The sequence below is a fragment of the Ambystoma mexicanum genome, chromosome 10 (assembly GCF_040938575.1).
Source record: "Ambystoma mexicanum isolate Mex_15411 chromosome 10, UKY_AmexF1_1, whole genome shotgun sequence".
Lineage (NCBI taxonomy): Eukaryota > Metazoa > Chordata > Amphibia > Caudata > Ambystomatidae > Ambystoma > Ambystoma mexicanum.
The window spans coordinates 699,166,808-699,190,819 of NC_090932.1; positions in this window are offsets into that span (position 1 = coordinate 699,166,808).

Consider the following 24,012-nt stretch of genomic DNA (forward strand, 5'->3'; position numbering starts at 1 on the left):
ATTCATGGAATTGAATAGGGCTCGCTGGCATGCAGAAAAGTACATGCAAATCCTGAAACACGTATGCCACGCGATAGCAGGCATAAATGTCAACATGCAGACAAACAAATGCATAAAAATCCAGCGCGATCAACAAATGCACGTATACAGCTACGATGAATGTACCATTTCTCAAAGGAGTGATAGTGGGAAACCACAGGAGGAGGATGTCCAGAGCCCGGATCTTTCTACCAAGGACCAGCCTTTTTGGGTTGCCTGATGACCAGGTCTATGCCCGGTATAGGTTTCCACCTCATATCATTTTAGAACTGGCATGTAGTGGGAAGATGACCTTACATCACCCCCCTTTGCTCCCATGCATTGACCTCTTGTAAAAAGGTGCTCACTGTTCTGCATTTTTTGGCCACTGGGTCATTTTAGTGGACCACTGCCATCAGTGGGGGCATTTCACAGCCCACGCAGTCACGCTGCCTACACCAGGTGTTGGCAATAATGACTGTGCGCCCCTCAGTCTGCAGGCACATTTACATGCCCAGAACACCGGCAGAAAGGCAGGCCATGGCCCAGGAGTTTTATGGGGTGGGGTACTTCCCCCAAATGCTTGGTGGCATTGATTGCACCCATGTTGCTCTGCTTCCACCTAGGACAACAGAGCACATTTATCGCAATTGCAAACATTGGCACTACATCAACGTGCAGGTTGTGTGTGATGACACGCGCATCATTTACCTCTGTATATGCTAACTTTCCAGGCTCCGCCCATGATAGATACATATTCAGAATGTCACCCATACACCGGACCCTGGAAGCTGGGAGGCATGGAAACACATGGCTCATTGGTGAGTATAAATGGTCATGCTCATGCATGCATGTCAGACACAGACAAATAGACACCAATGTCAAATATTCTCACCTCTCCAGGGGACAGTACCTACCCTCTGAGCACATACATGATGACGCCAATATGGAACCCCGCCACACCTGCCCATGTATGATACAACACAGCCCATATTTCAACTCTGGCAATAGTGGAGTGCTGAAGTCCACTCCCTTGACCACTCTCGTGGTGAGTTGCTATATGCATCACCACTTGTGTGCAGGATCATTGTGACAGCATGTGTCCTGCACAATGTTACAACACAGTGTGGCGTACCGGTGGACATGGTGGTGCCCCCACATCCACATCCACAGGCACGCCGCTTGCGTATAGCTGGGCAAAGGGCATGGTGAGAGGCTGACGGTACCCAGCTAGTGGCTACTTTTTTCATCTAAACCCCATCCCCTGCGGAGTGCACACGACCATGCCACATTTCAGGTGCCATTCAATGATGACAATGGACAAATCAACAGTGTCCACAAAAGCACCCTGAGAATGTGCCCCTGAAAGTGCAAACTTGTGGGCATCCCTTACAACTGAAAAGATATTCCTCTCTTACCACCACAAGTAACACAATGACACCACTACCACCATGACAAACCTTCAATTAACTCACCTCTCTATCACTCAACCCATCCGATATGTCATGTCAAAATTCCATCATAATGTGTCACGGTATGACACCTCATGTAAAAGTATCTACCGAAATGCCTATTGCACAAGGCAAGTTTCTCAAAGAGCTAAAGGATGGATGTAACAATGGGTGAAATAGAAAACTTGTATAGAGCTATAATAGTCACTCCAGTCCGCCTCTGTCCATGTCACACAATCAACAATGGTGGCAACAGTGATTATGTTTGATGATGAAGCTACAGATTCATCAAGTGCATGAATGTGCCACCATGCAGGGAGCAAAGACAGGGTGGAACAGACAGACACTGTACCGGCATGGTTCAATCAGAAGGACCAAGTGCACAGATGTTTACTGGGGCATGGTATTCGGAGATTGTGAACAAGTTTAGGGGTGTTGCAAGTGTGTCCAGTCAGTGGATGCTTGGGTAAGTGCAGAGAGAATCAGCTCTCTCAGGTCATTCCTCATGTGCAGTGATGATGACACTAGTCCATGTCCCGGAGGCAACTGGCCCAAAAATTGATGGGGGTGACAGGGGTGTGTGAGACATTGAGTTACATCAAGTAGACAGTCATCAAGCAGCAAGGTCAAAAGAATGGAGAGAGTGAGAGATCAGAGGGAACACTTAACAGGGAAGAGGGAGAGAGAAGGAAGATTAGACGATGAAACACATGAGTAGTTCCTGGAACTTAATGATACGAGGCCCCAAACAGAGGGTGGCAGGATGGGTATCCCAGAGGTTGGACCCTGCTGACTATAAAGATCCCCCTCCAAAAATCTCCATCAAGAACTGGCTCACCTGGAGAAGGTCAGAGTAACGTGATGAAATGGTTCTGGAGGGACAGCATTGAGGTATGAATATTTGCAGATAGTGTTAGGCGGAAACCTGTGCAGTTCCCTCTGGGGCCACTGTAAAAGATTTAGGACTACAGGTGTTTGGCAGTAAACCCACTTGGTAGCAGTTTGTACCACACAGATTCACTTGGTAGCTGTGGCTGAGCAGTCAGACTTCCCTCAAGAAGAGTTAGGCAGTATGTGGAGTATACAACATAGGGCAATTCTACACCATAAGACAAGCAAACACGCAACAAGGCTTCAGTGTAAAGATATAAAGGTATTTATTTATAACGACACATCTATAGAAAACACTCTGGCACTATTACGGCAAACACTTCAATTACAATTACTCTACGAAGAAAAAGATCAATCCCCCTAACAATAGTTCGACAAGTCTAGGTTTACCAGCATCACTTATTTGCAGACAGAGGTGTATGCTTCAATCTAGATGGCACTCTAGTATTTGTTAGGACGGGAGAGAAAAATAAGCAGGTTACGAAATCAACACGGTTCCAATACTTTACGGACAAATGCAAGGCAAGAAGGCAAGAACCACGGTAGATCATAAAGTTCAGAGGCCAGGCCCACTCGGAGAGGGGCAAGGCGATATGTCCCAAAAAGTATCTTAGTGGAAATGCGTTCGAGTCTTTGAAGCAAATTGTTATCGGTAGATTGGACCAGTTCAGACCAACACGCTAGAGAAAGCTTGGAGATGACCCTATGGAGAGGTGAGGATTAAGGCACCTCACTCTATCCGGCAACAAGGGAAGCCAGGTGGACACAGTACCTTGATTGTGGAGAGACAGCTGCGGCGGGGGCAGTTGTTCCTGGTGGTGGATGCACGTCCGGTCTTTGCCAAGAGAAGAGATGATCTCGTCGTCGAAGGAAAGTTGAAGATCGTTGCACCACCAGGGAAGACACCAGCCGTGGAGTGCTCCATCACAAGGCACCACCTTTTGGTCGCGGTACAGGGGTAGTGGCTATCCGGTTGCCGAGGTGCTCTGCACGGGCAATTCGACCACTGCGTCCTGAGGCGAAGAAAAAGCAAAGGGGACTGGTTGTTCCCACCAGTCAGGGGAAGAGACTCTCCGGCAGGGAGATCTCCTCTGTCGTCGGGAAGTGGTGAGTCAGTTCAGCAGGGCTCCACCGGAGGTGTCTTCATTGCAGGTCGGCTCAGCTTTACCCTCATCGGATTCTTAGGTCCTGTGGCGTCTTCTGAAGATCCAGTCCCAAAAGCCCTGCTTTTATGCAGAAAACCCCCATTCATTCAGCCTAGCTGTCACTCAAAACACGCTAAGTGGTGAACGGGGAGGCTCACCACTTGGGCCAATCACACCAGAGTGCGACTGGAGTTGGCAAGGCAACTCGGTCCAGGGTGCCTAAACCCCCTCCCACACCCCTGTGGTAACCCAGACAGAATGGCACCACTTTGGAGGGTCTCTGTACAGAAGCCCGCCAACAGTGGGACAAAGGGCTCAACCTTTGGTTTAGGAGTCACAGAGACGAACACAAACGCCATTTTAAAAAGCCGAGTTCTGTCAGAAAATACCATCCGATAGACTTATTTAAGATAAGTAGACCAGAGGTATGTTAGAGATTAACGAGAAACAGTATCAATCTCCACCAATGGGAAGAATCCCATAGAGTTATATTCGGGGTCGAACATAACAAGTAGTTTCCACTGCCACCAGCCAAAACTCGACGAGGGGGGATGGGACAGTGCCCCCTCGAATAACAGACCTAGGAGTAATCGAATTACCCCTACTAGTACGTCCACAATAGGATGGTTTGTACTAGTTCTGTTAGTAAATTTAGGTCTAGTAAAGCCAATGGTGACTTTACATGCCCGGGGAGACAGTAGTCAGTCCCCGGGTATGGAGTCTATGATGGAGGTCCGCTAGGACGCCCCTGTGTTACGGCACGGAGGGTGCGGTGTAACCCACATAGCAAAACATATGAGACCCTATGGAGTAAAAGACCCCATAGCCCATAAAACACATTGGCCCTCATTAGGACCCTGGCGGATTTTTTCCGCCGTCGGCGGACTTTTCCGCCATGGCGCAAAGTCCCTTTACGCCATGGCGGATGGCGGACTTACCGCCCCATTCCGAGGTCGGCGGGGCGGTAAGTCCCCATTGACCCATTTACCCTTCCCCATTCCCATTTCGGCCCCATAGGGCTCAATGGGAGTGGGGAAGGTGTTAATTACGCCACCGTACACTACGGTGGCGTAATTAACACCGAGGTCCCATAGCGCCATGGATTTTTACGCCCGCAAAAAGCGGGCGGAAAAATGACCATGGCGCTATGGGAACTCGTAGTTGGCGGTAAGGGGTCGGCGCAGCTAACGCTGGCGCAAACCCCTTACCGCCAGGGTCCTAATGAGGGCCATTGACATTCAAAGGAATTACCCACATTCATGTCCAAGAGTGGGAGAAAAAGAGTCTCACTCTTGGCAAGATGGAAAAAAACAAACTCCAGAAATCCAGCAAAGCTGCTGGGGGACTCACTAGGTTAGGAAATTCAGCCTAAACAGAGAATTCTCCCTAATAGATAGGTATTATTCTGGCCCCAAAAATCCCTGTGTACAATGCATACTTTCTATGACTCAACACATTCAGCCACGGCTATCCAGTGGCCGACAATCAGTGGCAGACAGATGTGTTCCCTGGCCTTGACGTCAAGCATGATTCTTGCGTTCTTGTTCTGAATGAATTACACAGGGTGTGGATTTGAAGCATTGAGTTTAAGCAAGAGGCAGTTGCAGTAGTGCAGCCTGCCTAAAATCAGGGCTGTGGAGGCAGTGACCTGCTGGTGGAAAGTGAGAAAAGGTGCAGTACCCCAGAGGAGGTGTATCAGATAGTTGTACTTCCAAGAGATGTCTGAAATGGGACATGAGAAGGAGATACCTGAGGCAAACATGACCACAATCATTAATATCTGTTCAGGAGGTGGTTGTGGCTATACGGCCAAAGGAGTCTGGCCACAGAGAAAGTGGGAAAGCTGGTTCTGCGACCACAATGCAAATGAACCCAGTCCTGCTGTCATCAAGGCAGAGGTTATTTGGAGCACACCATGCCTGCATCGTAAACAGACAGTCCGATATGCATGATGAAGATGATGCGGCTAAGGGTAGCATTTAATAAAGTACTGTGTCATCCACATCACACTTCAATCCAGAGGTGAACGTGACTATCACACATGCAAAGTCAGCCATTTACATGTAGAATCACCACAGGGATAGCTAACATTCCTGTTTAGAGCCACTGTTAGAAAGAGCCATAGAAAAATGAAAGCTTTAGTTGTGCACGTGGGATGGGTGGGCAGAAAGTACTAAGGTTAACCACACCATAGCTTGATCCCTGAACCCTGTGCACCATACACACAGCAGTGTACATAAGCTGCATTAGTGGATGACAGCAATTAACATGCCTGTTAAAAATGCAACGTTACGTAATGATCAATGTAAAGAACATCTTACCTGCACCCTTGACATGCAGTTAACACTTCAATTTGCGAACATGCAATAACTATCATTACCAGACGTAAGGATCTGCAGACAAAGAAAAACATGAAACATTGTCATGTCCCACATAAATGCATACAAATACTTCAATACACATGTGCACCCCTCAGTGAACTGAAACACATGCAAACCACATGTCCCAATTCAGACAGTAACATGTGTCCCTGCACACATGCAGAAATGCCTGTACACTGCATTCAATACAAACACACAATACACACACACTCACACCCAACAATTTCTGACACACTGCCTGTCCACATCAATGACATGTAGTAAACATGCATGCAACACATCCACAATCATTACATGTTGTCACATACACAATGCACACTTCACTCCACATGCCGCATGAAACTGTAAAGACAGCACATATGACAAAAATGTTACCAAAAAGAAATATGGGACAATACCAATGTCTGGATATCCACCTGCGTATTATTAGGACATTGCACTTCACACAGCCATGGAAGCACATTACCAATTAACAAATGTGTTTTGCATATCTCAGGCATACATCCAATAGAATTTTAAAATTCCAAGGGCACACAGGAGAACACGTTGGCAACAGATGAATGTACACAGTCATTCACTAACACAGGTCAGCCAATCAATACTTCCAAGAAATCAAATCATGACAATCAATCAAAGGGGAGAGAAGGCTTCAATGTCTTGTCAGTGTTTACAATGTGCAAGTGTACAGGTGATGTCGTTTAGGCATAAGGTTGGGATTAGTACATGGACAATATCTTGTGCCGAAAAGGCAAGAAAATAATACACTAATAGAAGTGATTAAACATGTGTCGATGCTGATCTTGAGCAAGTACACCTTATACACAGTACTTCACATGATACATGTGGTGGGTCAGGGCACCAAGGGTACATAAGGCACATGGACATGAAGCACGCTACATCATCAATAGCATGGAATACAGTGGGAGATGGAAGTGGAGAAGAGAAAGGACTACATGATCAATGTGACCTTAAGGAGTACTTGCTCAATGTGCAGGGGGAGAGTGAGTCTACTACACAGAAGGCATCATGCAGAGCAACTGCACCCACCACCATCCCTTCCAATACCTAAGTTCTTCACACACAGGGCACCTCAGAAACATTCATATTGCAGGAGAGACGTTGGCCCTGGCTCTGAGTCAAATGACGAGTCATAATCTAGGTAAGCTGTAGGGTTCTCAGGGTAGAACAAAGAACACTCATGAGTCGGATGTTGCAGTAGTGTAGCATGGTGCTGGAGTGTAGTCTGTCCTCATCATATCACATGAATCAGTTTGACAATGGTTCAACTATGTGTTAAGCAGGCAAATGTATATGTCAAAGAAGCATCGAAAAGGAATGGACACCTGCATGATGCCACAGGTGGCGGCTGATGTAGGGTAGAAGTGTAGTCCGTCCTCATCATATCACATGAATCAGTTTGACAATGGTTCAAAAATGCGTTACAGCAGGCAAATGTATATGTCAAAGAAGCATCGAAAAGGAATGGACACCTGCATGATGCCACAGGTGGCGGCTGATGTAGGGTAGAAGAAAGGATATCTATGCAGTATCTATGAAATTGTTTTTTTGAAATGAGCTAACCAAGTCCATACATGGAGCCTCAAAAAGAGGATGGAATGCATCACTGTGTGAAAATTATATGAGACACCAAGGGTAATGAGGACTGCAGGGCATTATGAATTGAGGGATGGTAACATTCACTCATGTGGCCCCTGTAGATCAGTGTCTTTCGATCCTGACAGTTTCAATCCACACTGGTGTCCATGTTCATCCTCAGGAATGCCCTCATGTGCGTACATTAGTGTGCGGATCAACTTGGCAATCAGTTTCTCATGGAATGTGTATAAAGCTATTCCACTGTATGTTGCTGGTCAGGAAGGCTGTGCATATGTCATAGTAACGATGGTGCCCACAAGTGAGTGCCTGATTGAGGATGGAAAGTAAACACCAGTAAAGGTGAGTTTGCATAGATCACCAAGAGCATTTGACAGAGAGATGTTGGCAATACTGGTTCTGTAGGAGCAGCGGCACACCAATAGGAATGACATCTTCATAGACTTGTCAAATCTGTTGCTGACTTCAGGGGAGACATGAGTGAATGAGGAGAATGAATAATGATGATGGTGAGTGTCAGGGGCTGCAGAGGTGTGTAGGGTTGCATTAGAAGAGCCTGCCAATAGTCTGTTCAGTCAGTCATGTGCATTTGCCAGAAATATGTGCTGCGAGCGCATCCTAAAGGTACTGTGAATGAGTTCTTGCAGAATATACAGTGGATGTCTTGCCAATCATTGAGCCACTCACCTCTTGCACCTCCGCCAGAACCATGCTTGATGGCACAAAGTACTTCTGCACACTGATGGAGCTGCAATGGAAGACATTAGAAGACAACACAAAGCAAATTGATAAATTGATCAACAAATAAATCATGCTAAAAGTACACAGTTAACCACTAGAACATGGTGAATTTAGACTTCATTTTCACCGCATAGCAATGGTCCAGTGATGCAGCTATTACAATGCAGCACCACCATGCACCCATGCGCATTGCACTAGAAGCTGCATACATCATGTTGCTGCATGCATGAGAAATGAAAGAAAACCCACTAACAACACGAAACCTAATGTACTGTTAGACCACATATCACACATACCATCAGACATAGCAACATGTCTGTGGCTTCACAATGATGTAGCACACCCTAATAGTTCATCTATCATTTTGACCTGCCAAAATGTGACAAGCATCCCCAATCCCGCAAGCCCTGCTAGGGATCTGTTGTGTCACTCATCAAACATGATAAGATTTGAATGAGGCACACCTGAGCCCAAACATCTGCACCTGACACAGTCCACAAACCATTGACCATGCTAAACACACCCAAACAACCATGAAAACCCACCACACAAGTAGAAAGCACAGTTATTGTAATTAGTGAACAGTGGGTCCAGCTATCCATTGGATGAACATGACCATTACCATCATTAGAATCACCCCCGGGTCAATCATGCCCCCTGAAGCAATAGTCTTTGAGCACAAGGTAAGTCAAACCAAAGTGAGCATACACAATGACCTACCCCGATGCAAACACCACAGAAGTGCCAGCAAATGGAAGCACAGTCTGTCTCATGGCACAGCAAACAGTTGACAAAAACATGCTAAATGTGACTCATCAAGTGGATATGCAAGATGCCATTACAGTACATGTGAACATGTGCACACATAATCACTGCCAAGTCCACTACAATTACATGAAACACCCGGTTACCACTTGCACAGCGAGTGCACACAATGTGGACATGGCCTGAGTGTTGAGTCCCAGATGTGTGATGTGGAGAGAGTAATGACATGCACTGGGAGATAGGAAGAGTGGAAAGTGACACACAAGAAGCACAGGGTCAGGGACTCATGGAGTGTGTGTTAAGTGTGGTAGGTTATCAGGGATGAATCCTGACAAATATTTGACAATGGGGTCAGTGCCATAGCTGCAGCGGGGATGTACACAGTGTAGGAAAATTCAATGTCACTCATGGCACACTGTCAGGCCTGCTGCCAGTGTTCATGGAAGTCATTTGTAGCATGGAACCACCTACGGAACATGTGTGGATTTACTATCCACAACATGCAGTGCATGATGTGGAACACATGCTTCAGACACAAGCACTTGTCTAGCATAGGAGAGTCACTAACATCACTGATGCAACTAACCAGATGCCACGTTGTGGTGGCATGTAGGATATGTCTTTATGTGTATGACGGTTGGTGATGACTACTATCACAAAGCCATGTTCAACGGATGTAGGGCACATGGGTTGTTTGCACTCTGCAGTACACTGTGCACAAGTCACTACACCATGACATGGTTCATCCAGGGCAGTCATTCAAATGCAGGCACAAGTGCAACACATTCATACTACTTTTTTAATCAACATACACATATTCATGCTGCACACGGTTGATCACTTACCAGACATGTCCTCGTAATTTGGCAGGCCTCCCACGCCTTGCACCTGATCCACGTGAATTAACATGCTCATGGCCTCTTCATGTGATGTGATCACCTGCTCCTGTGGTGACCCCCCTCCAGTTTTCAGAGCAGAGGCGAGGTTGGCACCCAGCTTGTGTTTGGTGCGACGGTGGAGATCATTACACCGCTGCATGACATGAGCTGCGGTGCGACTCTCATTCCCGAAGGTGTTGATGTCATCCGTGACTCGCTGCCAGTGCACCATACACTGAGCAGGCGTCTGTGTGTTCCCTGGCTGCGTGCACATGTCACGGTGGTGTTCGTGCACGTAGTCAGCGAGGATCTGGAGTTCTTTATCACTGAAGCTCCTCTTCCTCGATTTGGCGGTGTCCAGTGCCATGCATTGGGGTTGCGCCTCTTCCTTTTCTGCACGCATTGCCTTCTTAGCATGTAGTACAGACCCTGTGTGGATGGGACCACTCAGGGCACCAGATGCTGGACCACTAGTGGCCTGACCCATGCCATCACCCACTGATACTGGTACAGCAGCTGCCCCTGCCAGTCCTTGCATCTGCGTGGGGCAACAGCAGCTGACCCTGCAGGTCCCTGACCCTGGGTGGTGGGGACAGGAGCTTTACGTGGAGGTCTCTTCCCCTTTGAGGGACGGACATCAGCTGCCCCTGGGTGTACGTGTACCTGGGGAGAACAGCAACAGCTGCAGCTCCCTGACCCAGGGTGGTGGGATAGCAGCTGCCCCTGCAGGTCCCTGAAGCTGGGGGGGACAACAGCAGCTGACCCTGCATGTCCCTGACCCTGGGTGGTGGGGACAGGAGCTTTATGTGGACGTCCCCTCCCCTTTGAGGGACAGACATCAGCTGCCCCTGGGTGTCCGTGTACCTGGGGGACGATGACAACAGCTACTGCTGAAGCTCCTTGACCCTGGGTAGTGGGGACAACAGCTGCTCCTGCAGGTCCCTGAACCTGGGGTGGACAACAGCAGCTGACCTTACAGGTCCCTGACTCTGGATGGTGAGGACAGCAGCTGCACCTGCAGCTCCCTGACCCTGTTGGGGAGGGGGTGACAGCTCTTTCTGCACATTCCCTACCCCTGGAGGTGTGGGCAGCAGCTTCTGCTTCACGTGCCCAACCCTGGCCACCCTTGCCACCTTTCCCTCTTGGGGCCTTCCCACTAATGGTACAGATGGACTAGTACAGTGGAAGGCACACCAAGCAATTGTCCTGGGCAATCGGAGTGAGGGGGCAGTGTACATGAAGGTAAATGTAATTCAGTGGTCCAGCAAGGCTCAATATTAGCCCTGGTGAAAATATATACAGGACACGCAATGCACAGGCACCCCAAAAAACAAAAATGCATGTATGCGACACTTTGATAGCTCCCGTAAAAAGAAAAAGCTTTACACGATATGCTGTGGCCTCCAGCAACACAAAAAATCTGTACGCAAAGTCCAGGAAAGCTACTGTAATGGTAATAATGGAGGTTTGAATAATGCAAATGTGACTCACTGTTAGCCTCTGAAAAAAGAAAAGTACACGCACGTGTGGGTGGAGTCAAAGCTCCCACCAAAATAAGCAGTTTGCCCTGTCACATTAGTGAACGAATTGCACAGCACCCCAAAATTCTCTGTAATGCACTCGTCCATCCACTCAAAATCGCACTTCTTTATTCCGATTCTGAACGTCAATGCCCAGTGTGTGTCATCTAAGTTACACGCTGAGGGTCTTTCCTCTGATTTCATGTGTCCGCGTTAATTTCGAATGCACAAAGTAACCGTCACTCTGTTTCCAGCTGCCCACGCAATAGGCATGGAAGACCCATGCTCCTGCCTACGAGCCTTTTTACGTGCCTCCTACTGCCTTGAGCTGCCTTCTACCAAGCCATCTGCTGCTGCCTGCCCACTGTGTGTGCCTGCTGCCCACCTGCCCTGCATTTGGAGTGCCTGCTGTTTAGCCATTGCCGTGCCCCTGTCATTGGCCCTGTGACCACCTCAGCTGATTCACCAGACTCCCAACGTGCCTTTTTATCACCACCGCTCCACATCCCATCCCCAGGACCACCTTGCCCACCCACACCTGCCTCGGGGGTTGCCATGTCTTAAACAACATCTTCAGAGGTAAGTGGAAACCCAGCAGCAGCGAGGCAGAGAGCTGTCAACTTCACTGCCAAGGAAGTTCCCATCCTGGTGGAGCAGGTCCTGGGGCATTATGATGCCCTCTTCAATTACCCCAACACAAGTCGGCAAGGAAGGACGTAAGGTGGTCTGGGACGGGATTGTGGATGCCATCAACGTGGAGGAGGTGGCTTCCCGCACCTTCAAACACGTGCACAAGTGCTGGGGGGACCTAAAATCCAGGACCCACAACACGGCCCTGTGCTTATTCCAGGCTGGCGCCAACGGAGAGGGGCGCAGGTGCCGGATCAACAACACCAACATGCGAGTCCTGGTGAAGTTCTACCCGGTGCTGCATGCCCGGTGCTGCGTGCTGCATGCCCAGATCAGAGAGTTGCAGCAACGTCTGGCGTCGTCAGGTGAGTGTCCACGTGTTGCTGGGCTCCACAGTGCATGGTCCTGTATGCAGGGATTGGGCACCTTGGGCTTAAACAAGTATGCTTCTTGTACGCATGTGTGCATGATGCAATATCATATGATATGATATGATTGGTTATTTATAACTCGCTTAATACCCAGAGGTTTCTAAGCGCAGACCCGGGGATCGAACTTGTGTCGCTCTGTGTTGTCTTGCTTCCAAGGCGAGCACGTTACCCTTGAGCTATCCTCCTGAGATGACCCAGTGCATGACCCAGACAGTGCTCTAAATGTGAGCAGTGAACCATGAGTAATTGGAATGGGTGTAATTTGAATGGGATTACATTTGTATTGTGTGTTGTACTGCTGCATTTCACAACGTGCACATGGTTTGTTACATGCGTCTGGGACGTCCCCATGTGACAAGTGTGACAGATGAGGTGGTGTTGGTAAACTCATGTGCATGCGTGGTGTTCATGTGTATGTGTCAAAGATGTGATTGTGTGACTCGTCATCAGTGATGGATGGATGCAACAGGTGCATTTCAATTGTGACGTGGTCATGTGTCGGATTTCTGTTGTGGGTACTCTGATCTGATTGCTCATCGCACTGCTTGAGGACTGTCAGGTGATGTGCGTGCATGACATGTGCATAAGCACATGATGCATGTCTGTGTAGTATGCACGATTGATAGGTTGTGACAGTGCCATGTCCCCGGACGTGATTGTTTGTTGGGATGGACAGACATATATGTGCATATTTGTGCATTTCATGTATATGTGTGTTGTGGAGGGGGATGATGGTTGTAACCTTTACCAGTGTACTTTATGTGAATGTTTTTGTTGCCCCTCTATATCTGTGGTTGGTGCCCCTTCTCTCATTTCCTTCCTCGCCTTACTTTCTGGATTCTCCTGCAAAGAAAATAAACACATACAAAATGAAAAATAAACATTAAAAAAAGGTTCCTTTAGGAATCACCTTTCACAATTAAAAAATAGAAGTACAAAAATAAGCTATAGTCACCATCTACTGTACATTTGTCATTAAAGTAGTTAGATTCAATAAGATTCTCCAACATTCCCATTAACATTTTCTACTATGCTAATAGAAATAATGGACAAATGTATACTAGAGAAAAAGAAAGAAACACAGAACACGCACATCTGAAATTCTTCTCTCTAGCATACAATAAACACCAAACTCCATTGCTGTTTATAACTATCCAGTCGCTGCATTCCCCTATCCAGCCCATGTCATATTAGAAAACCTGGATTGCACAGGCACACCATCACACAAAACAGCCCTTTTACTCTTTTTACTGTTATGCTTGTAGCATTCCCTCATTGCCTACTTCAAACAATTCGCACATATATCCACCAATCGCTTAAAAACAACAAATACCCTATCAACATATTCAACTTCCACCCACCAACTACCACTTAATAATATTCTAGAAATCTTTTGCATCTACATTTCCCACACGTATACCATCAAATTGTACATAGTGCTCCTATAGATACACATATACATTGTGCAGTGCATAAATAAAAGGGGCAGTACAGATGGACAAGTGCTCATGGGAGCCTAGGAGGGAAGTGCCAAGGGATGTCAAGGTAGGAGGCCACTAGCTAACTGCTGGAGCAGAAGTCCCAATGATGGGGTACATTTTAACCGTAACATCCCTTTAACAAAAAAGTTTCTGTCAAATTAATAGGTTTTGATAAGTGTAAATGTTTCATAATGTTACATCACAGTATACAAGTTATTAATAATTCCTCTTTTAACATATATGAAAACTATGAACCTCTGTTAACAAACATACTTTTGCAACACATACTTATGTGAGTTGTTATCAGCAGCACATACCCCATTAGGCAAATCAGAGTAGACATTTGTCCTTCCCGAAGGCCAGGCCCTTTGCTCATGGCAGAAAAGGTATATCACAATTCGTTGTACATACGCTTCGACATTTTCAAAAAAGTAAAACACAGGACTTATTTCCAAAAGCATCCTTTCATGTCCTTGCTGATGCTTGTTGCGCAACTTTGCTACAATCCTCTCCAGCACTCTGGGCTGTAGTCCTAAGCAGAATTTGTTTCCCATTTAAACCTACAGCTTTGGCCATGCACATGCCCCAATAAGTAAATCAGAGTAAGATTTGTCCCTGCCGAGGGCCAGGCCCATTGTTCAGGCTCCAAACTTATACACTATTTTGTGTGCCTCTGCCCATGGCAGAAATGTTATATCACTATTTTGTGTACTTATGTTTTGAAACTTTCAAAAAAATAAAACGCAGGACAGATGTGCAAAAGAATCCTTTCAAATCCAGCATTCCGGGCTCCTGCCACAAGCAGAACTTTATTTCCCATTTCAACCTAGGGCTTCGGCCATGCCACATGCCCTAATAAGTAACTCAGAGTAGGCATTAGTCCTTGCCGAGGGCCAGACCCATTTTCCATGTACCAAACTTAAATCACTATCCATATCACTATATATCACTTTGGCCATGACCCAGACAATCTGGCCACTGCCCATGACCACAGGACATAACTTAAGCAATCGACCACTGCCTATGGCCACCAGCTATACCTCACTCACCAAAGGTATATCACCATTTATTGTACCTATATTATGACACTTTTCAAAAAATCAAACACAGGCACATTTGCAAAACCATGCTTTCAGGTCCTTGCCAATGCTCCTTGCACAACTTTCCTGCAAATCATAACATGTTTTTTTTTTCAGAAGTTTCAAAATATACGTACATAAAATAGTCATATAACTTAGCTCCCACTTGACAAAATCCATTCAGACTTTGCTGAAAAATTCAAGGTTGGGTCTTTAATCTTTCTGAAATCTTTTGTTCACATTCGTCATACGGCAACAAACTTATAAGCCATCTAAAAATGTTCAAATACTGCCTCGAATTTTGTCCCTTCTTTGCAAAATCCCACTTAACTTTGCAACAACATTCAAATCTGCTGCTTAAATCTTTTTGCAAACTTTAGTTTGAAAAGTGCATTGTGGTGTTTTTAAATATGTTTTTAATGCGATGTCTGCGGAATACAGTCGTGAATCCAACATTGCATCCATTCCAAAACTGTTGATGCATCTCATGTTTTTCACCATCCAATCATTTTCACCATGCAATCGGCGGGCACTTCCGATGTCCGCGACCATCATGCAGATCTCTAATTGGTCCAGGAGTGTGTCTGTGGACCGAATAGGGAAGTGACTCTCCGGACTGAACCCAGATGTCCCACATTTTTGTTTACTACTTTTTGGCCATTTAAAAAAAACTAGTCGACAGATTTATACAAAATTTCCAAAAACACGCTTTTGGGACCAAGCCACCACTCCTGGCACACATTTGGTGAAAACCCGTCCAGTGGTTTGGGTGGGGAAAAGGGCGGGGAAATATGTTTTGGGGCATCTGGTGTTGGGAAGAGGGTTTGGGAATGGTGGGGGAGTGAAAGATGGTTGATAGCATGTATTTGTTTAGATGGAATAAGAGCGTGCAGAGTGTGGCAGTCCACAGACACCACGGTAGTCCGCGGACAAAGACTTGGGCGGGCGGCTTATCAGATGACTGCATGCAGGCTTCATTAGTGTAGGGAAATCAAATGTAGATGATATGTGGATGTTTGTATAGATTAAAAATATGCTATGCACTGAAGTATCTAGGCTCCGCTACAACTATTGCAGTATAATACGGACATGCAACCAAGAATATGCCTACAACTTTTGCAGTAGGTAGTGTTTGGTGGGCAGTTGGAGGAACATGTTTGTGGTTATTTGGTGACTGCATGGTGGTTTGTTGGAGCAGGGGACTGCAATCTAGATGATATGGTGATATTGGCATTGGTGAAAAAGGGCAAATTGTCTTGTGTTGGTTGTGGTTAGTGGCCAGATTCTTTGGTGCATGGGAGTATTATGCTGTGGTGGTTGTGGCCAGACTCCAGACTCTTGGGTGCATGGCCAGAGGCTGTAGGCCAAGAGTCTAGTGACTGGCCACAACCACCACAGCATAATACGCCCATGCATCCAAGAATCTGGCCACTGGCTGCAAGTACTGTAATAATATGTGTGCAGAAATGGAATTTGGCCATTGCAAAAACCATTACAATAATATGTGCATAGTCGTCCATAGACCAGGCCTTGGGCGGATGGCTTATTTGGCGACTGCAGGCAGGCTTCATTAGGGTAGGGGAGTGAAATGTAGATGATAGGAGGATGTTTGCATAGGTGCACAATAGGCCATACTCCCAAGAATCTAGGCACTGGCAGAACGACTGCAGTATCATACGGCCATGCAACCAAGACTTTACCCAGAACTACTGCACTAGCTAGTGTTTGGTGGGCAGTTGGAGACAAACATTTGGGCTTATTTGGTGACTGCATGAGGGCTTCTTACAGTAGAGGAGTGGAGTCTGGATGATATGTTGATATTGCCATTAGGGAAAAGTAGGGTTGGCAGTCCACTTTAATATGTGCAGATGGTGTGCAAATTGGGAAGGTAAGGACACATTTCTGTGTGTGGGTTGTGGCCACTGGCCAGATTCTTGCTTGCATGGCTGTATTAAGCTGTGGTGGTTGTGACCAGTCCCTAGACTCTTGGGTGCATGGACAGAGGCTGTAGGCCATAGTCCATGCACCCAGAGTTTTTGGACTGGCCACAACTACCACAGCATAATACAGCCATGCACCCAAGAATATGCCCACTGACATAAAAAGTGCACTAATATGTGTACAGAAATGCAATGTGGCCAATGGAAAGATGCATGACACTAATATGTGTATGCTCATTATACATACTGTTTAGGCACTGCATAATTTTTGGAACACAGTGACACAATACCATTGAAGTGGAAATGGAACTTTTGATTGATGTGCCATTGTGGGCACACATTCTGTTTCTTGCACATGGTAATGGAGGAAAAATTCTCTGTGAAAAAACTGCAAAATATGTTAGGTAAGGTACTTCATAATGTTGTATTGTAGACAATTTCACATATTCATGTACTGTGTAGACCCTCATGATTAGTACATTAAAAGTACTATGCTTCAAACAACATTACTGAGCAATGTGCACAGTTTCTGTGTTCGGTTGCATAATCACTGGGCTTGTGGGTAGAAAATACATGCGGGATGAAAAAAAAGTAGCACATTTATTTGACGTTATGTGTCACATTATGTTTATTGAAGTGTGCAGTAGTTACAGGAATGTTTATGGTGCACAAATATGTGCTTTTGCTGTTTTGAGCACTGTTGCAGTTGGAGGAATTGAAATGGTGTATTTGTTGTGCTTTTCGGAAGTGGTGGTGGTATGGTTGTAGTTAGATACCAGTTGGCGTATTCTAACTGTTTATCGTTTTTCACTTTTTAAGACTATCCATTGATGCAGTTTGATTCCTGTTGATGCATTCTAAGTACTTTACTATTAAAAACAAATATTGCACTATTATGGGGCCAGTTAGATACCAGTTGGCGTATTCTAACTGTTGATATTTTAAGAGTCTTGAAGGGTGTGTTTCAAAGCACTTTCATTCCTGTAGGTGGATTTCAAGTTTTTTACTATTGGCAAGTGATATTGCAGTATTATGGGCGCAGTTAGATGCCAGTTGCCGTATTCATTGCAGCGGTATGGGCACAGTTAGACAGCAGTTGGCATATTGTAACAGTTGCTAGTTTTACAGGGTAGTGACTACAGTTTGAAGACCCTCATACTCAGTACATTTTAAGTACTATGTGTGAAACAATATTACTGCCTGTTTTTCAGAGTTGTTGTAATTTGGTCATTGGTGAAAAAATCCTATAGCATTATGAAACATTTACAACATGCACATCTGTTGCCATATTGAAACTGTTTTCCATTTCAGAAACAGCATTGTAGCACTATTGATGTACTCATGTACCAGTTGTGTATGCTAAGTTGTTATACTTTTAAAGGTCAGAAGGTTATCTTTCTTTTGCACTTACATAACTGTTGGTGTTTATCACGCAGTAGCTTCTGGTACTGTTACAGGTCAGTGAGTACATTTAGGTTTCAGGAATATTAAGTAGGCATGTGTTAGATTTGCTGGTAATCTCTGTTTCAGAGTAACAGAATAATCATTGCATTCAAACAACCCCCATTTTTTTAATGTATGCAATATAGTGATCTGCACTGTTGTGGCACCCGTGTGGTAGATTATGCCTACTATTGTGAAGGTTTTCTTGCCAAGTGATACTTGCCCGTGTGTGAAGCTAGTAAGCTTGCAGTTGTTTTTGGTACCATCTGCATTGTATTGTAAAAACATTACTATTACGTATTGGCAATGTGAGTTTATGTGTAAGGTGGAACGATTGTCTGAATTGCAAACAGTACATATTATGACATGATGTGCATTTTGCACCAGCTGCTGAAATGGAATGGGTTCACAATTAGGTATGTATACAAACACAAAGTGCTCATTAGGGACTTGCTCCTGCCCAACATGGTTGCAGAGAGTGCATGTATGCTTCCACATATATGAAATCTGGAATATTTCATTTATAGGTATATTTTTTTTCAAGCACTTGTAGTAAGTAAATTTGAAATTCTTGTGGATCTTCTTGTGTGTTTATGGTGAATCTCACCATTCCCGCACAGTAGTCCAATTCCTGCCTTATTCCAGAGACCTGTAAGTGTTGTCAGGATTGTTTGTTGCATTTCAATGAAAGGAGAGCATTTACAAACACAACTGGTCTGCGCCTTTCAAGTAAATGTTTTGAACAATTGGTGGCAATTGGAACAGAACATTGATTGCTACATTTGCATAGCAATTTACACCAGTTTTGTTGGAAAATGGAAAGGGGCTTGAGAGTTCTGTGTCTGTGTCATTTGCTGGAGCTCCACTTGTTTTTTTAGAAGACATATTTCTCTTTGCGCTGGTGGATGTGCATTTGTGTTTGCACTACATCCTTTTGTGGTTGTGCTACTTGATAGAGTATCAGCTGCTTTCACTTTCTTTGGTGGTATTGTTGGGAGATCTCTCATAAATTCTGTTTGCATTACTTTTCTTTTAACAAGTTTTCCTTTTTGATTAACAGGGTACATATCGAGATGGGGTGTGCAGAGTGCACATAGTTTGTTGTACTCCACAATGCAAGCAATGTGAGCCTTGACTTTGTTTGTATCAAAATTGACTAGAAAACATCCTTCAATTGTACGTAGCCGTGACAGTGCTAAATAACTCATACTTCTTAAAAAAAAACTGTACTGCCAATGTCAATCAATGCCTGAGGTAGGGTTAAATGAATAGTGACAGCATATGCAAAAGACAGAGAGAACTGTTCTATGCATACATACATGTCTTTGAAAAGAAGGAATCATGCTGTTGAGCATCATATCCATTTAACTTCTGAAAGTTTGTCAAAGTGTATGTTGACAAACTGAATGTTGTTATCACAAGTATATGTATGGAAGCCAACAACTGTACCAAATGTTCCATTAACTAAACCTTGCTCCACGTCAAGGTTACATTTTAGAATTATTCTACAATTTAAACACAATGTTAACATTTTCTCTAAACCAGCTGTGTTCGAGATACAGTTTTCTAAGCTATTTAGTTGTGCTGTGGCTTGTTGACACATAGGGAGTGTCATGACGTGCACTTCCAGTTTGTCCGTGAAGTTAATTTGCACTATCGGTTGTCTCACTGAATTGTGTAAAGCTTTCTAGGGTTGGTATTAAGGACATATATGTCACATTCGTGTGTGCTAATTGTTCCATGACATCAGCAGCATATGTGTTATACCTGTATAGTTCATGGATCAGTCTACTACTTAAGACAGATTATGTATCCTTAGAAAGAAGACCAATACAAATGCTTTTCAAAATGTTAGCAGACTGACACATGTTTAGAGTTAGTTCTCTGTATTTGAAATGTTGCCAGAGATTTATATTTCCTATGCTGTCAAGTGTGTTACGGCAAAGTTTGTGTCCTAAGGTTTTAAGGTTTTGAAACTAGGTTCACCTTTCACTGGTGTTAATTGTAGGAGATCTCTGAAAACAGTAACGTGTTTTTCCCCAAAGACTTATTCATAGTTTGTTTTAAGGACCTCTTGCAATCTGAGGTGAATGAAAGCCAACATTAGGTTGGAGGCCATGCTTACCTCATCTATAAGGAGCATTTTCATTTGTTTCAGAATTATGTGTAGCTCCATAGCAGTTTTTGTTGGAAGTTTGTAGTACTCTAATTTGTTTGGGTGTTCTACTGGAAGGAACAGCAGTTGGTTTAAAGTAACACCTCCTATGTTGTAGGCAGCTAAACCTGTGGGCGCTGTTAGAACAGCCGAAAGCTTGTTGTTTGTTAATTTTTGGAGGAATTTGCTGATGCTTTTTATAAATAATGTTTTGCCTGACCCAGCTTCACCAATTACTTACAGGAGTACAGGTTTATCATTTTGACAGCTACAAGTGTTTCTTTAGTTACTTCCAGGAAAATGCTACACTGTTCTTCATTCATTTGTGATATCAGCAGAGCACCATTTTCTTCAGATTCCTCATATTGACACAGTGGTTCCTGGCTTCCTGTAACAGAAGGTTGACTACCCTCAGGAATATCTTTTTTTAGTTGTACTTGAACATCTTCCTCTTGTTGGTATGGTGATCATTGTCCAACATGTTTTGTACTGCTTCAAATTGATATTTGTTATACTGCTTTCATTTGAATTGAAAGCATCTTCATAGCAGTCATGAGTGCCTAATACATGTTCTTCTTTTCTCCATTGTTTAAAAGTTGGAGTAGGGACAGGTAGTAAAGTTCTCTACGTTGAGGAGTTTTAAATTATAGCTTTATATGATTAATTCATGCTGGGTTTGGTACATTTAACGAGGATGCCGTCACACATTTTGACTATGTTTTTACCTTTTTTTCATCTGGTTTAATATTACATTTGTATGAGGAGCGGTACTCCTGTTTGGGTAGTATGTGTCTAATAAATTGTTTTTCAAAATGTCCTGGTTGTTGGGATAATTTTTGGCTATTGCTTGGTATGATTTGAGCACTCTTTTTCTGGATGCAGCAGGACCAAGGATCAGCCAGATTATGTTTTCAGATTTGTCACATAAATGGTCTGCAGCTTCATAGCAAGCACATTAACTATGGGAGAGCATTTTTATGCCAAAGCTGTATAGATTTTTTAACAGTGTTTTGTCAGATGATATGTGATCCCAGAGGTCTTTCAGCTCTGTTTTCTCAGCTTTGGTTAGGTAGGCTGTGACATATCTTGCAACAGCAGTGGAATTGTCTGCAATGTACTGTATGTCTATGTTTGCATTCCACAAGAGGGAAATTATTACATTGTAATTATTGATGTACTTTGAAGCTTTGCTTCTTTTAATGCAGTATGTGTTCTTAGGTGATTTGCTGTTCACACTGTGTCTACCAGAAGACATTACACTATTTACTTGTCCTGTTGCTGAAACTGGTCCAGGGAAACCAAATCAGTATTTGGTGTATTATTTGCCTTTGTTTTTATATCTGAGTTGACATTATTTGCCACATTTGTGGGCCTCATTACAAGGTGGGCACAAAGGGATACCGGGCACCGTTAAGGACATCAGTGCCGGTAATCCCTTTGCGCCCTATTCCGAGGTCCCTTAGCGGGTCCCTTCCTTAACGCCTGGTCTGACCAGGTGTTAAGGATGGAACCCGTTAAGGGGCTTTAGAGCTAATAACGGTACCGCAAATTGCGGTACCGTTATTAGCTACTTCCCCATTTCCCATTGAGCCCTATGGGGGCTGAAATGGGAAGCGGGAATGTTTTTTTCAATGGGGATTTACCGGTCCCCCCAAGGTCGGAATGGACTGGTAAGTCCCCATTGAACCAGGGCGGACTCGGTACCGGTATGGGAGGTAGTCATGGCGCAAATAGCGCCATGATTATCTCCATACTCGGAATGAGGCCCTATGTCTTTGAAACCATAAAATGTTTGTATGTATGATATTATATGATAGGTTATTTATATTTATAACATGCTTAATACCCAGAGGTTTCTAAGCTCGGACCCGTGGATCGAACCTGTGTTGCACCATCTTGTTTTGCTTCTAAGGCAAAGCATGTTGCTTCTGTGCTAGCTCACTATGTGTGGTTTCTGAAGGGATGTCACAAGTTACATATTTGTGAATATACTGCAAAACAGTGGCATCACTGTCCTGACCAAATTTAGAAGCATCTTTTATCTACAAAAGCATGTGGATGTGTGGTGCTCCTCTGGATTGATATCCTTTTCTCCAAAAGAAGTGTTGCAATTCTCAGAGGGGAGGAATTGCTTTATTACAGATGAAGTGCAGCATGGCAATGAAACAGTGGTTTAAGTACCTTGAAACATTTACAGGGTCCAGAGAGCAGAGTTCTCCTGGTGTTTTTATGTCTATCCCTGCTTTGTTTTCGTTTGCTATGTGTAGGAAATCGTGCAAGTCTTCTCATGTATACTCTGCCCAACTTAAATTGATAAACCATGTGGGTGGGCCAAGGTTTGGAAGCATACACTGTACATCTGCGTGCCGTCAGAACAAGTATTCTTTTGACAAGAGATTTGTGATACTTGACTGCAAAACTTCATCTTTGTATAGTACTTTCTGAAGTAGTTCTGTAGCAGACATGTTTAAAACATTGGAACCTGTTTTCAATGTGTGTGCAACTACGCAGATAACATAGAGTTGCTAGTTCACTTTCCAACAGGAGATGGAATTTGTATTCAAAGTTTTGTCTGAATCTGGGGTCTTCAGAATACATTCGTAAAAAACGGTATTCAGATGCGGTTATTGCTGATTGGTGATTTGATATGTTTCTAGTGCATCGTCTATGCCGTCTTTGGTGTGCAGTGGGTGAATTGTATACTGGTCTAAAATATTGGATGCTGTAATAGGGTCTACAAGTTCAAATTGGCCAGTTGATGAGGAATCCTGAATTATTTCTGTGGTTTCCCTAAGGTTTTCTTCAATGCTTATTTCTTTGTAGTATTCATTGTTCTCTTTAAGATATTGTAGGGCTTGCTTGTTGCTAAATGTTTTGTCTTTTGTAGGTACACCATTCACTATGATAATCAAAGATTGATCTACTGGCCGTTGGACTCCCAGGGTGTCTACTTTCTCTTTAAGATCAAATGGCTGTTTTAGGTTCAAGGCATATTTAGCTTGAAATGGGGGTACTGTTTGGATTGTAATGCTCTCATGAAAATTAAGTTGTTGGAGCAGTTTTGGAAGTGGGAATATTTCCAAGTTATTAGTGATAGCCTGTGAAGGCATTTGGTTATTATCAAGCTTTGTAGTTCAGTATGTGCAAAGTATTGAGGGGTTAGTCATTTTGTTTTCTTTTCTGCTATAAGGTGTAGAGCTAATTGGAACCATTGGGATTCCTCATTGTCTTCTATTTTGTACATTAAAATGCATACTTGGTTTGACACTTCAGCAGATGTGCTTTTAAACTTTGCTATTACTGAATTTTCTAAGTGCTCTTCACTTCCAAAATATTTGCTTTGGATGTGGTCTATTTCTTCAAGGAGTTATTTGGCTGTGCCATGTAGGAGAATGTGTTTTAAATGTTGCAGTTCTAAAGCAGGACGTATTGCATAGTACAGTCTCTGG